Genomic DNA, 16741 nt, shown 5'->3' with positions numbered 1-16741 from the left:
GTAGAGAATACAGTGCTGTGTGGTGTTACAGGTAGAGAATACAGCGTGCTGTGTGGTGTTACAGGTAGAGAATACAGTGTGCTGTGTGGTCTTACAGGTAGAGAATACAGTGCTGTGTGGTGTTACAGGTAGAGAATACAGTGTGCTGTGTGGTGTTACAGGTAGTAACTGTGTGCTGTGTGGTGTTACAGGTAGAGAATACAGCGTGCTGTGTGGTGTTACAGGTAGAGAATACAGAGCTGTGTGGTGTTACAGGTAGAGAATACAGTGTGCTGTGTGGTGTTACAGGTAGAGAATACAGTGTGCTGTGTGGTGTTACAGGTAGAGAATACAGGGTGCTGTGTGGTGTTACAGGTAGAGAATACAGTGTGCTGTGTGGTGTTACAGGTAGAGAATACAGCGTGCTGTGTGGTGTTACAGGTAGAGAATACAGCGTGCTGTGTGGTGTTACAGGTAGAGAATACAGAGCTGTGTGGTGTTACAGGTAGAGAATACAGCGCACTGTGTAGTGTTACAGGTAGAGAATACAGCGTGCTGTGTGGTGTTACAGGTAGAGAATACAGCGTGCTGTGTGGTGTTACAGGTAGAGAATACAGGGTGCTGTGTGGTGTTACAGGTAGAGAATACAGTGTGCTGTGTGGTGTTACAGGTAGAGAATACAGCGCGCTGTGTAGTGTTACAGGTAGAGAATACAGCGTGCTGTGTGGTGTTACAGGTAGAGAATACAGCGTGCTGTTACAGGTAGAGAATACAGCGTGCTGTGTGGTGTTACAGGTAGAGAATACAGTGTGCTGTGTGGTGTTACAGGTAGAGAATACAGTGTGCTGTGTGGTGTTACAGGTAGAGAATACAGCGTGCTGTGTGGTGTTACAGGTAGAGAATACAGCGTGCTGTGTGGTGTTACAGGTAGAGAATACAGTGTGCTGTGTGGTGTTACAGGTAGAGAATACAGCGTGCTGTGTGGTGTTACAGGTAGAGAATACAGCGTGCTGTGTGGTGTTACAGGTAGAGAATACAGAGCTGTGTGGTGTTACAGGTAGAGAATACAGTGTGCTGTGTGGTGTTACAGGTAGAGAATACAGCGTGCTGTGTGGTGTTACAGGTAGAGAATACAGGGTGCTGTGTGGTGTTACAGGTAGAGAATACAGGGTGCTGTGTGGTGTTACAGGTAGAAAATACAGTGTGCTGTGTGGTGTTACAGGTAGAGAATACAGCGCGCTGTGTAGTGTTACAGGTAGAGAATACAGCGTGCTGTGTGGTGTTACAGGTAGAGAATACAGCGTGCTGTGTGGTGTTACAGGTAGAGAATACAGTGTGCTGTGTGGTGTTACAGGTAGAGAATAGTGTGTGCTGTGTGGTGTTACAGGTAGAGAATACAGCGTGCTGTGTGGTGTTACAGGTAGAGAATACAGTGTGCTGTGTGGTGTTACAGGTAGAGAATACAGCGTGCTGTGTGGTGTTACAGGTAGAGAATACAGCTTGCTGTGTGGTGTTACAGGTAGAGAATACAGCGTGCTGTTACAGGTAGAGAATACAGCGTGCTGTGTGGTGTTACAGGTAGAGAATACAGCTTGCTGTGTGGTGTTACAGGTAGAGAATACAGTGTGCTGTGTGGTGTTACAGGTAGAGAATACAGTGTGCTGTGTGGTGTTACAGGTAGAGAATACAGAGTGCTGTGTGGTGTTACAGGTAGAGAATACAGCGCGCTGTGTGGTGTTACAGGTAGAGAATACAGCTTGCTGTGTGGTGTTACAGGTAGAGAATACAGTGTGCTGTGTGGTGTTACAGGTAGAGAATACAGCTTGCTGTGTGGTGTTACAGGTAGAGAATACAGTGTGCTGTGTGGTGTTACAGGTAGAGAATACAGTGTGCTGTGTGGTGTTACAGGTAGAGAATACAGTGTGCTGTGTGGTGTTACAGGTAGAGAATACAGTGTGCTGTGTGGTGTTACAGGTAGAGAATACAGCGCGCTGTGTAGTGTTACAGGTAGAGAATACAGCGTGCTGTGTGGTGTTACAGGTAGAGAATACAGCGTGCTGTTACAGGTAGAGAATACAGCGTGCTGTGTGGTGTTACAGGTAGAGAATACAGCTTGCTGTGTGGTGTTACAGGTAGAGAATACAGTGTGCTGTGTGGTGTTACAGGTAGAGAATACAGTGTGCTGTGTGGTGTTACAGGTAGAGAATACAGTGTGCTGTGTGGTGTTACAGGTAGAGATTACAGCCTGCTGTGTGGTGTTACAGGTAGAGAATACAGTGTGCTGTGTGGTGTTACAGGTAGAGAATACAGCGTGCTGTGTGGTGTTACAGGTAGAGAATACAGCGTGCTGTGTGGTGTTACAGGTAGAGAATACAGAGCTGTGTGGTGTTACAGGCAGAGAATACAGTGTGCTGTGTGGTGTTACAGGTAGAGAATACAGTGTGCTGTGTGGTGTTACAGGTAGAGAATACAGTGTGCTGTGTGGTGTTACAGGTAGAGAATACAGTGTGCTGTGTGGTGTTACAGGTAGAGAATACAGCGCGCTGTGTAGTGTTACAGGTAGAGAATACAGCGTGCTGTGTGGTGTTACAGGTAGAGAATACAGCGTGCTGTTACAGGTAGAGAATACAGCGTGCTGTGTGGTGTTACAGGTAGAGAATACAGCTTGCTGTGTGGTGTTACAGGTAGAGAATACAGTGTGCTGTGTGGTGTTACAGGTAGAGAATACAGTGTGCTGTGTGGTGTTACAGGTAGAGAATACAGTGTGCTGTGTGGTGTTACAGGTAGAGATTACAGCCTGCTGTGTGGTGTTACAGGTAGAGAATACAGTGTGCTGTGTGGTGTTACAGGTAGAGAATACAGCGTGCTGTGTGGTGTTACAGGTAGAGAATACAGCGTGCTGTGTGGTGTTACAGGTAGAGAATACAGAGCTGTGTGGTGTTACAGGCAGAGAATACAGTGTGCTGTGTGGTGTTACAGGTAGAGAATACAGTGTGCTGTGTGATGTTACAGGTAGAGAATACAGGGTGCTGTGTGGTGTTACAGGTAGAGAATACAGCGTGCTGTGTGGTGTTACAGGTAGAGAATACAGCGTGCTGTGTGGTGTTACAGGTAGAGAATACAGCGTGCTGAGTGGTGTTACAGGTAGAGAATACAGAGCTTTGTGGTGTTACAGGTAGAGAATACAGCGCGCTGTGTAGTGTTACAGGTAGAGAATACAGCGTGCTGTGTGGTGTTACAGGTAGAGAATACAGCGTGCTGTGTGGTGTTACAGGTAGAGAATACAGTGTGCTGTGTGGTGTTACAGGTAGAGAATACAGGGTGCTGTGTGGTGTTACAGGTAGAGAATACAGTGTGCTGTGTGGTGTTACAGGTAGAGAATACAGCGCGCTGTGTAGTGTTACAGGTAGAGAATACAGCGTGCTGTGTGGTGTTACAGGTAGAGAATACAGCGTGCTGTTACAGGTAGAGAACACAGCGTGCTGTGTGGTGTTACAGGTAGAGAATACAGCTTGCTGTGTGGTGTTACAGGTAGAGAATACAGCGTGCTGTGTGGTGTTACAGGTAGAGAATACAGTGTGCTGTGTGGTGTTACAGGTAGAGAATACAGTGTGCTGTGTGGTGTTACAGGTAGAGAATACAGCGCGCTGTGTAGTGTTACAGGTAGAGAATACAGCGTGCTGTGTGGTGTTACAGGTAGAGAATACAGCGTGCTGTTACAGGTAGAGAATACAGCGTGCTGTGTGGTGTTACAGGTAGAGAATACAGCTTGCTGTGTGGTGTTACAGGTAGAGAATACAGTGTGCTGTGTGGTGTTACAGGTAGAGAATACAGTGTGCTGTGTGGTGTTACAGGTAGAGAATACAGTGTGCTGTGTGGTGTTACAGGTAGAGATTACAGCCTGCTGTGTGGTGTTACAGGTAGAGAATACAGTGTGCTGTGTGGTGTTACAGGTAGAGAATACAGCGTGCTGTGTGGTGTTACAGGTAGAGAATACAGCGTGCTGTGTGGTGTTACAGGTAGAGAATACAGAGCTGTGTGGTGTTACAGGCAGAGAATACAGTGTGCTGTGTGGTGTTACAGGTAGAGAATACAGTGTGCTGTGTGGTGTTACAGGTAGAGAATACAGGGTGCTGTGTGGTGTTACAGGTAGAGAATACAGCGTGCTGTGTGGTGTTACAGGTAGAGAATACAGCGTGCTGTGTGGTGTTACAGGTAGAGAATACAGCGTGCTGTGTGGTGTTACAGGTAGAGAATACAGAGCTGTGTGGTGTTACAGGTAGAGAATACAGTGCGCTGTGTAGTGTTACAGGTAGAGAATACAGCGTGCTGTGTGGTGTTACAGGTAGAGAATACAGCGTGCTGTGTGGTGTTACAGGTAGAGAATACAGTGTGCTGTGTGGTGTTACAGGTAGAGAATACAGGGTGCTGTGTGGTGTTACAGGTAGAGAATACAGTGTGCTGTGTGGTGTTACAGGTAGAGAATACAGCGCGCTGTGTAGTGTTACACGTAGAGAATACAGCGTGCTGTGTGGTGTTACAGGTAGAGAATACAGCGTGCTGTTACAGGTAGAGAATACAGCGTGCTGTGTGGTGTTACAGGTAGAGAATACAGCTTGCTGTGTGGTGTTACAGGTAGAGAATACAGCGTGCTGTGTGGTGTTACAGGTAGAGAATACAGTGTGCTGTGTGGTGTTACAGGTAGAGAATACAGTGGGCTGTGTGGTGTTACAGGTAGAGAATACAGTGTGCTGTGTGGTGTTACAGGTAGAGATTACAGCCTGCTGTGTGGTGTTACAGGTAGAGAATACAGTGTGCTGTGTGGTGTTACAGGTAGAGAATACAGAGCTGTGTGGTGTTACAGGTAGAGAATACAGTGCGCTGTGTAGTGTTACAGGTAGAGAATACAGCGTGCTGTGTGGTGTTACAGGTAGAGAATACAGCGTGCTGTGTGGTGTTACAGGTAGAGAATACAGTGTGCTGTGTGGTGTTACAGGTAGTAACTGTGTGCTGTGTGGTGTTACAGGTAGAGAATACAGCGTGCTGTGTGGTGTTACAGGTAGAGAATACAGAGCTGTGTGGTGTTACAGGTAGAGAATACAGTGTGCTGTGTGGTGTTACAGGTAGAGAATACAGTGTGCTGTGTGGTGTTACAGGTAGAGAATACAGGGTGCTGTGTGGTGTTACAGGTAGAGAATACAGTGTGCTGTGTGGTGTTACAGGTAGAGAATACAGCGTGCTGTGTGGTGTTACAGGTAGAGAATACAGCGCGCTGTGTGGTGTTACAGGTAGAGAATACAGAGCTGTGTGGTGTTACAGGTAGAGAATACAGCGCGCTGTGTAGTGTTACAGGTAGAGAATACAGCGTGCTGTGTGGTGTTACAGGTAGAGAATACAGCGTGCTGTGTGGTGTTACAGGTAGAGAATACAGTGTGCTGTGTGGTGTTACAGGTAGAGAATACAGGGTGCTGTGTGGTGTTACAGGTAGAGAATACAGTGTGCTGTGTGGTGTTACAGGTAGAGAATACAGCGCGCTGTGTAGTGTTACAGGTAGAGAATACAGCGTGCTGTGTGGTGTTACAGGTAGAGAATACAGCGTGCTGTTACAGGTAGAGAATACAGCGTGCTGTGTGGTGTTACAGGTAGAGAATACAGCTTGCTGTGTGGTGTTACAGGTAGCGAATACAGCGTGCTGTGTGGTGTTACAGGTAGAGAATACAGAGCTGTGTGGTGTTACAGGTAGAGAATACAGAGTGCTGTGTGGTGTTACAGGTAGCGAATACAGCGTGCTGTGTGGTGTTACAGGTAGAGAATACAGAGCTGTGTGGTGTTACAGGTAGAGAATACAGAGCTGTGTGGTGTTACAGGTAGAGAATACAGCGTGCTGTGTGGTGTTACAGGTAGAGAATACAGCGTGCTGTGTGGTGTTACAGGTAGAGAATACAGCGTGCTGTGTGGTGTTACAGGTAGAGAATACAGTGTGCTGTGTGGTGTTACAGGTAGAGAATACAGTGTGCTGTGTGGTGTTACAGGTAGAGATTACAGCCTGCTGTGTGGTGTTACAGGTAGACAATACAGTGTGCTGTGTGGTGTTACAAGTAGAGAATACAGCGCGCTGTGTGGTGTTACAGGTAGAGAATACAGCATGCTCTGTGGTGTTACAGGCAGAGAATACAGTGTGCTGTGTGGTGTTACAGGTAGAGAATACAGCGTGCTGTGTGGTGTTACAGGTAGAGAATACAGTGTGCTGTGTGGTGTTACAGGCAGAGAATACAGCGTGCTGTGTGGTCTTACAGGTAGAGAATATAGCGTGCTGTGTGGTGTTACAGGTAGAGAATACAGTGTGCTGTGTGGTGTTACAGGCAGAGAATACAGCGTGCTGTGTGGTGTTACAGGTAGAGAATACAGCGTGCTGTGTGGTGTTACAGGTAGAGAATATAGCGTGCTGTGTGGTGTTACAGGTAGAGAATACAGCCTGCTGTGTGGTGTTACAGGTAGAGAATACAGCGCTGTGTGGTGTTACAGGTAGAGAATACAGAGTGCTGTGTGGTGTTACAGGTAGAGAATACAGCGTGCTGTGTGGTGTTACAGGTAGAGAATACAGCGTGCTGTGTGGTGTTACAGGTAGAGAATACAGCGTGCTGTGTGGTGTTACAGGTAAAGAATACAGCGCTGTGTGGTGTTACAGGTAGAGAATACAGCGCTGTGTGGTGTTACAGGTAGAGAATACAGAGTGCTGTGTGGTGTTACAGGTAGAGAATACAGCGTGCTGTGTGGTGTTACAGGTAGAGAATATAGCGTGCTGTGTGGTGTTACAGGTAGAGAATACAGTGTGCTGTGTGGTGTTAGAGATAGAGAATACAGCGTGCTGTGTGGTGTAACAGGTAGAGAATACAGCGCGCTGTGTGGTGTTACAGGTAGAGAATACAGAGTGCTGTGTGGTGTTACAGGTAGAGAATACAGCGTGCTGTGTGGTGTTACAGGTAGAGAATACAGTGTGCTGTGTGGTGTTAGAGATAGAGAATACAGCGTGCTGTGTGGTGTAACAGGTAGAGAATACAGCGCGCTGTGTGGTGTTACAGGTAGAGAATACAGCGCTCTGTGGTGTTACAGGTAGAGAATACAGCGTGCTGTGTGGTGTTACAGGTAAAGAATACAGCGTGCTGTGTGGTGTTACAGGTAGAGAATACAGCGTGCTGTGTGAGGTTACAGGTAGAGAATACAGCGCGCTGTGTGGTGTTACAGGTAGAGAACACAGCATGCTGTGTGGTGTTACAAGTAGAGAATACAGCGCGCTGTGTGGTGTTACAGGTAGAGAATACAGCGCTGTGTGGTGTTACAGGTAGAGAATACAGTGTGCTGTGTGGTGTTACAGGCAGAGAATACAGCGTGCTGTGTGGTGTTACAGGTAGAGAATACAGCGTGCTGTGTGGTGTTACAGGTAGAGAATATAGCGTACTGTGTGGTGTTACAGGTAGAGAATACAGCCTGCTGTGTGGTGTTACAGGTAGAGAATACAGCGCTGTGTGGTGTTACAGGTAGAGAATACAGAGTGCTGTGTGGTGTTACAGGTAGAGAATACAGCGTGCTGTGTGGTGTTACAGGTAGAGAATACAGCATGCTGTGTGGTGTTACAGGTAGAGAATACAGCGCGCTGTGTGGTGTTACAGGTAGAGAATACAGCGTGCTGTGTGGTGTTACAGGTAGAGAATACAGCGTGCTGTGTGGTGTTACAGGTAAAGAATACAGCGTGCTGTGTGGTGTTACAGGTAGAGAATACAGCATGCTGTGTGGTGTTACAGGTAGAGAATACAGCGCGCTGTGTGGTGTTACAGGTAGAGAACACAGCATGCTGTGTGGTGTTACAAGTAGAGAATACAGCGCGCTGTGTGGTGTTACAGGTAGAGAATACAGCGCTGTGTGGTGTTACAGGTAGAGAATACAGCGTGCTGTGTGGTGTTACAGGCAGAGAATACAGCGTGCTGTGTGGTGTTACAGGTAGAGAATACAGCGTGCTGTGTGGTGTTACAGGTAGAGAATATAGCGTGCTGTGTGGTGTTACAGGTAGAGAATACAGCCTGCTGTGTGGTGTTACAGGTAGAGAATACAGCGCTGTGTGGTGTTACAGGTAGAGAATACAGAGTGCTGTGTGGTGTTACAGGTAGAGAATACAGCGTGCTGTGTGGTGTTACAGGTAGAGAATATAGCGTGCTGTGTGGTGTTACAGGTAGAGAATACAGCCTGCTGTGTGGTGTTACAGGTAGAGAATACAGCGCTGTGTGGTGTTACAGGTAGAGAATACAGAGTGCTGTGTGGTGTTACAGGTAGAGAATACAGCGTGCTGTGTGGTGTTACAGGTAGAGAATACAGTGTGCTGTGTGGTGTTAGAGATAGAGAAAACAGCGTGCTGTGTGGTGTAACAGGTAGAGAATACAGCGCGCTGTGTGGTGTTACAGGTAGAGAATACAGCGCTCTGTGGTGTTACAGGTAGAGAATACAGCGTGCTGTGTGGTGTTACAGGTAAAGAATACAGCGTGCTGTGTGGTGTTACAGGTAGAGAATACAGCGTGCTGTGTGAGGTTACAGGTAGAGAATACAGCGTGCTGTGTGGTGTTACAGGTAGAGAATACAGTGTGCTGTGTGAGGTTACAGGTAGAGAATACAATGCTATGTGGTGTTACAGGAAGAGAATACAGCGTGCTATGTGGTGTTACAGGTAGAGAATACAGGGTGCTCTGTGGTATTACAGGTAGAGAATACAGCATGCTGTGTGGTGTTACAGGTAGAGAATACAGCGTGCTGTGTGGTGTTACAGGTAGAGAATACAGCGTGCTGTGTGGTGTTACAGGTAGAAAATACAGTGTGCTGTGTGGTGTTACAGGTAGAGAATACAGAGTGCTGTGTGGTGTTACAGGTAGAGAATACAGCATGCTGTGTGGTGTTACAGGTAGAGAATACAGCGTGCTGTGTGGTGTTACAGGTAGAGAATACAGCGTGCTGTGTGGTGTTACAGGTAGAAAATACAGTGTGCTGTGTGGTGTTACAGGTAGAGAATACAGAGTGCTGTGTGGTGTTACAGGTAGAGAATACAGTGTGCTGTGTGGTGTTACAGGTAGAGAATACAGCGTGCTGTGTGGTGTTACAGGTAGAGAATACAGTGCTGTGTGGTGTTACAGGTAGAGAATACAGCGTGCTGTGTGGTGTTACAGGTAGAGAATACAGAGTGCTGTGTGGTGTTACAGGTAGAGAATACAGTGCTGTGTGGTGTTACAGGTAGAGAATACAGCTTGCTGTGTGGTGTTACAGGTAGAGAATACAGCGTGCTGTGTGGTGTTACAGGTAGAGAATACAGCGTGCTGTGTGGTGTTACAGGTAGAAAATACAGTGTGCTGTGTGGTGTTACAGGTAGAGAATACAGAGTGCTGTGTGGTGTTACAGGTAGAGAATACAGTGTGCTGTGTGGTGTTACAGGTAGAGAATACAGCGTGCTGTGTGGTGTTACAGGTAGAGAATACAGTGCTGTGTGGTGTTACAGGTAGAGAATACAGCGTGCTGTGTGGTGTTACAGGTAGAGAATACAGAGTGCTGTGTGGTGTTACAGGTAGAGAATACAGTGCTGTGTGGTGTTACAGGTAGAGAATACAGTGTGCTGTGTGGTGTTACAGGTAGTAACTGTGTGCTGTGTGGTGTTACAGGTAGAGAATACAGCGTGCTGTGTGGTGTTACAGACACATAGAGAATACAGTGCTGTGTGGTGTTACAGGTTGAGAATACAGTACTGTGTGGTGTTACAGGTAGTAACTGTGTGCTGTATGTAATTCTCTATTATTGCCCATATGTCTGAGGTAATGTTCTCCTTTCCAGCTGTTTTTCGGGGGTTTTCAGTGATTTTTCCCTGATGGAGATAGACACGATAGATAGAGGATCGCTGGCGTTACAGCCATTGAAACCATTTCCCTGACCCGCTGACCATCAGCGTTCGGGCCCCTAAATAATCTTTTTACCTGAAATAGCGCCACCGTTACTGATGGCCGTATCAGCAAATGCAACACGGACCTACTCAAGCGAATATCATACTGGGTCAAGAGCGGTTCCGTTTCGTGAAAATGACGAATTTACCTCACTGCAATATATTTAACCCTTTCTGTCACATAACCTTCCTCACTCTTTAAGATATTCCCCCTTTTTGGCCCCTAATGTAATAATTACATATTACTCCCCCTCTACATGAGGTAATGCTCCCCTTTCCAGCTGTTTTTGGGGGCTTTTCAGTGATTTTTACCTCACGATTAGCCCTGGTAAGGACACGGTGGGAGGATCGCTCACGTTACAGCCATTGAAGCTATTTCCCCGCCTACAATTACCGCCAAAAAAAAAAAAATTCCGACCCTCTGACGATCGGCGGCCGGGTCCCAAATAATCGCATTTTTTTCCTTCACGGATAATTTATTCACACGGAGAAAAGACGGAATAAAATTGGATATTTCTCCGTTTAGGCGGCGGGCGGAGAAGTCTCCCCTCCACACTCGTCGTAGCAGTAGCAGCAGCCGCCCCTGTGTCGTCGCCATGAGTAAGATGGCCGCCGTGCAGGAGGAGGCGGCGGTGGCGGCGGACGAGAGCTGAGCGGCCGGCGGGAGCAGGTAATGGAGACTCGGAGCTGAGGAGGATGGCGGCCTGTCACCCCTCCCCCGGGCCTGGAGCCCGCGGCCTGCTGTGTGTGCGCTGAGGCCGCGGTGACCGGGGACAGGCCCGGGGCCTCCCGACCAGTGCGCACAATGAGCCGGGCCTGTGCTGAGGGGAGCGGGGAGAACCGCACTGTGTGACCGGGGGTAGAGAGACGTGGCCTTATATACCTCCATGTTATATAGGGTCATGTATGGGATCATATGCGTGATGTCATAGAGTGACGTATAAATGTGTCTACTAATGTATAATATGAGTTTAGACTCACAGTTTGGGGCTTCATACCTTTAGGGCATGTTCACACTGGCGTTTTTTATGCAGAAACTACCACCTCAAAAATTTCTTTAAGGATAGGTTCACATGCTGCATTCTAGATACCAAAATCAGTTCGTAAAAATCTGCATGTACCCTAAGGGCCGTATTACATGTGGTGATTAACGGCCGATGCCGCCCACGATAGGCATACGATTGAAACCACGCCCCTATGTGGTCACCAGTAGCTGTGGCAACGCAGCATTGCTGTAGGTGACCATGTGGGGGCGTGGTTTCAGACGCAGTATCGGGGGGACGTGGCCTAAAAGGGGCAAACCATGGTTGTCAGAAAGGGGGGCACAAGCCATCCAGCGATACAATCCGATGATAACGCGAGTGAACCCCATTGGTTTTAATGGAGGTTCCTTCTTTATATTGTCTGATTGTGTCTCCGTATCCATGGAGACCCAAACTTCCGGATTAGCAGAGGATCTCACCAATGATTTGGAAGCAGACGATCGTGACAGATACACTTAGATGAGCGCTGATCACAGAGATTGGCGTTTGATTACACGCAGGCTGCATAATGCAGCAGAAGTGACCCTGCGAAACAGCCAGCAGGACCTCAGAGCCCTCCATAGAAGGAGACGGCAGATACCTTTTAGGGTCAGTTCACACTATGTTTTTGCAGTCCGTTTAACATATCCGTTTTTCAATGATTTTTTTAACGTACCCAAAACGTGGTCAACCACATTTTTGTGTACACTAAAAAAGAAACAAAAACATTCGTTTTGATCTTTTTTTTTTTTTTTTTTTTTTTTATATGGAAGTCAATGGAAAAACGGATTGCACGCAATTGCATCTGTTTTTGCATCTTTTTTTAAGGCTGATCCAGCCTTACTTTGGCTTTTTTTTTTTTTTTTTTCTCCTCTTTTCTGAAAAACGCTGTAATATGTGATGTTCAAGTGTCAAAGAGGCATTTTCGCGGAGCTGCATTACTGTTGGGATGCCGTGGCTCTCCACTGTACTTCCTGCCCTCTTACTAATTAAAGGGGTGCTTCAGCGCGGGGGCACTTTTTTGGGAGGACCGGGGAGGAGTTGGCTGAAATAAAAGATGTCCACTTACCTCCCCGGTTCCAGCGGCGGGTCCCGCATCACTGCGCTCCGGTTCCCGGCCACTTCCGGGTGTCTGACGCGGGCCCGAGACGTGACGTCTCAGGTCCACTCAGCCACTCAGTGAAGGAGGCGGGATCCGTTTTAAGTCCGCTCGGATCCCGCCTCCTTCACTGAGTGGCTGAGAGGCCCTGAGACGTAGTGTCTCGGGCGGCGTCAGACACCCGGAAGCGGCCTGGGAGCAGAGCGCCATGATGCGTCGTGTCACGGAGATATCAGCCCCCGAAGCCCGGCGCGCGTGCACACAGCAGTGTCCGACACTCATAGAGAATGAATGGGGAGTCCGATGCTCCATCATTCTCTATGGGCATCGGACTCTCCTGTCAGCGCGCGCCACCGCGGATTCTGCAGCTCACCCACGCTCTTGGCTGCATGCATCTCTGCCTGTGCCATAGACTACATTCTATAGTCAGGCAGATTCCGCCGTCTGCCTGAAGAATGAACCCGTTCGTTTCTCAGGCGGATGGCGCAATCTGCCTGACCATAGAATGGAGTATGGCACAGGTGGAGATGCGCAGAGGCGAGCTGTGGAATCCTTGGCGGGTGATATGTGCTTGGGGTCCGTAGTGCGTATGTGTGTGTATGTATATGTATATATATATATATATATATATATATATATATTAGGGATGGTCCAAACCTGCCGAGGTTCGGGTTCGTATGAACCCGAACGCTCGGCAGCAGATCCCCGCTGTCTGCCCGCTCCGTGGAGCGGGCGGATCCAGCGGGAGTAACGCCTGGAAAACTGGGATACAGCCTATGGCTATGGCTGTATCCCAGTTTTCAAGGTGGTCCTCCCGCTGGATCCGCCTGCTCCACGGAGTGGGCAGACAGTGGGAATCATTACCGAGGGTTCGGGTTCGTACCATCCCTAATATATATATATATATATATATATATATATATATATATATATATATATATATATATATATTTATTTATACACACATGCCAGCTTACTATGCTCACAGCAGGATGCCATGACACGTGCCCAGGGTCATCAAACATGCAGAGGGTGGGGATGCACGACAGCAAGGCGCTGCAAGTGAGGGCACTGCAGTCTATGGGAAACACGTCACGAATCACTTTTTTTTTTTTTTTTTCCTTCTTTCAAAGTTTTTTTTTTTATTTTTTTATTGAGAGCCCTGGGGTGCTGCTGCTGGTGGTTTAGTAGTAAATTTTCTGGTGATAGATGCACTTTAAAGTGTACCCGTCATGATCGGCTGCTTCCGCATTAGCTGTAAGGTCCGCTAGTAATCTGCAATATTGTGCACGACCCTCTGTGCGCCAGACAGCCCACTCCACTGATACTTATTAGAAGGGGTAGATTGGCAAGGGGTGGATTGGTGCACTGGGGGCGGTAGTCGCACCCCAGTGCGCCAAACGGCTTTACTAGCCTCAGGAAACGGTGCCGAAGATGTAGGTAATAGAATCGCTTTCATCCTCAGGGACCCATGCGCTATAGGGAGCTATCAGAGCTTTACTTTGGCATCTCTACAAAAATAAGGGATGCTGGCTTATATATAGATGCTGATGTAAATATGCAAAGCATTACTGTTATTTGCTGTAACTGTTGACAGGTCCTCAGACTGCTCCTATTCGCTCTGGGTCTCACACCCCAAGGTGTACGCAGCAGTCCGCTCCACTCCCCGGCCAGCAGGGACATCTGATTTTGTTCCAAAGTAAGAGTATGTTCACATTACAGAATCCAACAGAGAACTTCCCGCAGATCCTGCCACTCGCCCCTGCGCACTCCAACTTGAATCTCTGCCTGTCCCATAGACTCCATTCCTTGCCCAGGTGGAATCCGTCGTTTGCCCAAAGAATTGACATAGAATGGAGTCTATGGGACGGGCGGAGAATCAAGCGGGGACGAGCGGCAGAATCTGCGGGAAGTTCTCTGTGCTGACTGCACCCTTAGCAATAAGTCTGTTTTGATTGACAGCCACGGAGAGAAGCAGGGACTACCCTGGCTGTATCTTGGGATCGCAGTGGGTCTCAGGAGTGTCCGAGGACCTGTCAAAAGTTACTGCAGATTACAGTAACACAAAGATTCACATGGAAAAAGTCACATGGAAAAGTGTGTGAAAGAAGTCTTTAGGGCTATACATACAGATTTTTTTAGTGTCAGATTTTTCATTGTTTATCCGCCCTTAGTGAACATATTGTTTACTGTGATGTACACCACACAGCCCATAGACATTAACCCCTTAAAGACCGGACCAATTTTGATTTTTGCGCTTTAATTTTTTCCTCCTTGTGTTTAAAAGGCCATAGCACTTGCATTTTTCTACCTAGATATCCACATGAGCCCTTATTTTTTGCGCCAATTGTACTTTGCACTGACAGGCTTAATTTTTGCATAAAGTACACTGCAAAACCCCATAAAAATTTAGTTTATGGTGAAATAAAAAACAAAACAAAAAAAACCACACATTTTTTTAAATTTTGGAGGGGGGTCGTTTTTACGCCATTTGCCCTAGGGTAAAATTGACTTGTTATGCATGTTCCTCAAGTTGTTACGATTACAACGATATGTAACTTGCATAACTTTTATTTTATTTGATGGCTTTTAAAAAAAAAAAATGAACCTTTTTAAAAAATAAAATATGTTCCTTAAAATCGCTCCATTCCCAGGCTTATAACGCTTTTATCCTTTGGTCTATGGGGCTGTGTGAGGTGTCATTTTTTGCGCCATGATGTGTACTTTCTATCGGCACCTTGATTGCCACTTTTGATCGCTTTTTATTACAATTTTTCTGGATTTTTTGCAAACAAAAATGTGCAATTTTTTACTTTGGAAATTTTTTAGCGCTTATGCCGTTTACCGTGCGAGATCAGGAATGAAATAAATTAATAGTTTTGGCGATTACGCATGCGGCGATACCAGACATGTTTGTTTGTTTATTTTTATTGATTTAAATCGGAAAAGGGGGGTGATTCTAACTTTCATTATGGGAGAGGATTTTTTTATTAATAATAAAACATTTTCTTTTTTTTTACACATATACTAGAAGCCCCCCTTAGGTTAGGGTTATTCCCCCTGGGGGACTTCTAGTATAACTTCACTGATCTCTTATAGAGATCTATGTAGTATAGTTATACTATATACTGCAGTATAGTTATACTATAAGATTATTATTATTATTTATTTATAAAGCGCACTTAATTCCAGAGCGCTATACAGGCGACCAGGGGTGACAAACAGTAACATTACAAGATCAAAACACATTACATGAAGGCAGATTGCAGACCGATACATGGGGAAGAGGACCCTGCCCGCGAGGGCTTACAATCTAGTGATCTATTGATCTCGCCGAAAGCAATAGAGTGCCGAGCTGGGATCTGCGCCATTACGGCGCAGACCCTGACCCGGCTCAGATGCGGGCAGCGCTCCTCCGTGACCATGATCCCCCCCCCCCCACTAGATGACCAGGTACCGTAGAAAAAGCGTTTTAAATGCAGCTGTCAACTTTGACAGCTGCATTTAAAAAGCTAATTAGGGGGCACATCGATTGGACCGTGCCTACTAATAGCCGCAGTCCTGGGCTACATATAGCACCCAGGATCGCGGTGGTTCACAACTCTTGTTTGGCCGTTTCACAGGCACCTTTTTGGGTGGCTGTAATTTTGGGGCCAGAGCACAGGCGTATTTTGCATAATACACATGTTTTGGTGCCAAAATGATACCCGGCCAAAAAACGTTGTGGGGATATAGTTTCCCTTTAAAGTGACTCTGTACTTACATTCTGACCCCCGCAAACTGCTTCTACCTTCTTATAGCTGCTGTTAATCCAAGATCTGTCCTGGGGTCCATTTGGAAGGTGATGCAGTTAAGGCCCTATTCCACGGAACGAATGTCGTTCGTATTCGGCCGATATCGGCCGCTACGAACGATAATCGTCCAGTGGAATAGAGTGCAACGATCAGCCGACATCGTTCATGTCGGCTGATCGTTGCAGTCGCTTGTTTTTTTAACATGTTGAAAAACAAGCAACTGATACAGCAACGATCTGCTGCCGTCGCTCCGTTGAATAGGAGCGTCGGCAGCAGACGCTGCTGTATGCTATGGGCTGCCCGGACGATCAGCGATCCTCCGAGCAGCCCCCCCGCAGCTCTCCGCCGCCCCTCCCGCAATCACCCGCTCGCTGCAGCCGCGCTGAATAGTCTCACTATTGTCTCCAGTTCAGTTATGGTTTGCAATTAAGCTCCATCCACTTCAATGAAACTGAATTTCAAAAACCACCCAATCTGGAGACAAGAGTGGTGCAAATGTGGGCGTGTTTTTGTAGCACTTTATAACCCCTTTAGGAATGCCCTGGGCAGTATTTTTCCTATTCATCACTTGTGTGAATACTGCACAGGGGCCTTAACGATCTAGCTTATGTGCAGTGTTCACACAGGTGATTAGAAGAACTCCTGCCCGGGGCATTCCTAATGATGAGAGGGAGCGGAGAGGCGGTGCAAGGCCTGGACACACACTCTAGGCCACGCCAATTTGACACAGGGCAGCAAGTTTAAAGGGGTAGTGCGGCGCTAAACAATTATTCACAAAAAACCACACATTACAAAGTTATACAACTTTGTAATGTGTGTTATGTATGTGAATGGCCCCCTTCCCCGTGTTTTCCCCCACCCACGCTAGACCCGGAAG

General features: G+C 47.1%; 1 protein-coding gene and 1 long non-coding RNA gene across 2 annotated transcripts in view; one reads left to right on the top strand and one right to left on the bottom strand.

The window, feature by feature from the left end:
- The window catches only part of LOC138783014 (uncharacterized), a 38366-nt gene extending 27985 nt beyond the window's left edge, over positions 1–10381 (bottom strand). Inside the window, exon 1 of the long non-coding RNA XR_011361613.1 lies at positions 10262–10381. This is a non-coding gene — a long non-coding RNA (uncharacterized lncRNA). The remainder of the gene's footprint in view (positions 1–10261) is intronic.
- ZHX1 (zinc fingers and homeoboxes 1) overlaps positions 10320–16741 on the top strand; it is a 28749-nt gene continuing 22327 nt past the window's right edge. Inside the window, exon 1 of the mRNA XM_069957130.1 lies at positions 10320–10619. The gene's annotated coding sequence lies outside the window, so the exon portion shown is untranslated. The remainder of the gene's footprint in view (positions 10620–16741) is intronic.

This window comes from Dendropsophus ebraccatus, chromosome 2, assembly GCF_027789765.1.
Source record: "Dendropsophus ebraccatus isolate aDenEbr1 chromosome 2, aDenEbr1.pat, whole genome shotgun sequence".
Lineage (NCBI taxonomy): Eukaryota > Metazoa > Chordata > Amphibia > Anura > Hylidae > Dendropsophus > Dendropsophus ebraccatus.
This window is presented reverse-complemented; position numbering and strand designations above follow the sequence as displayed.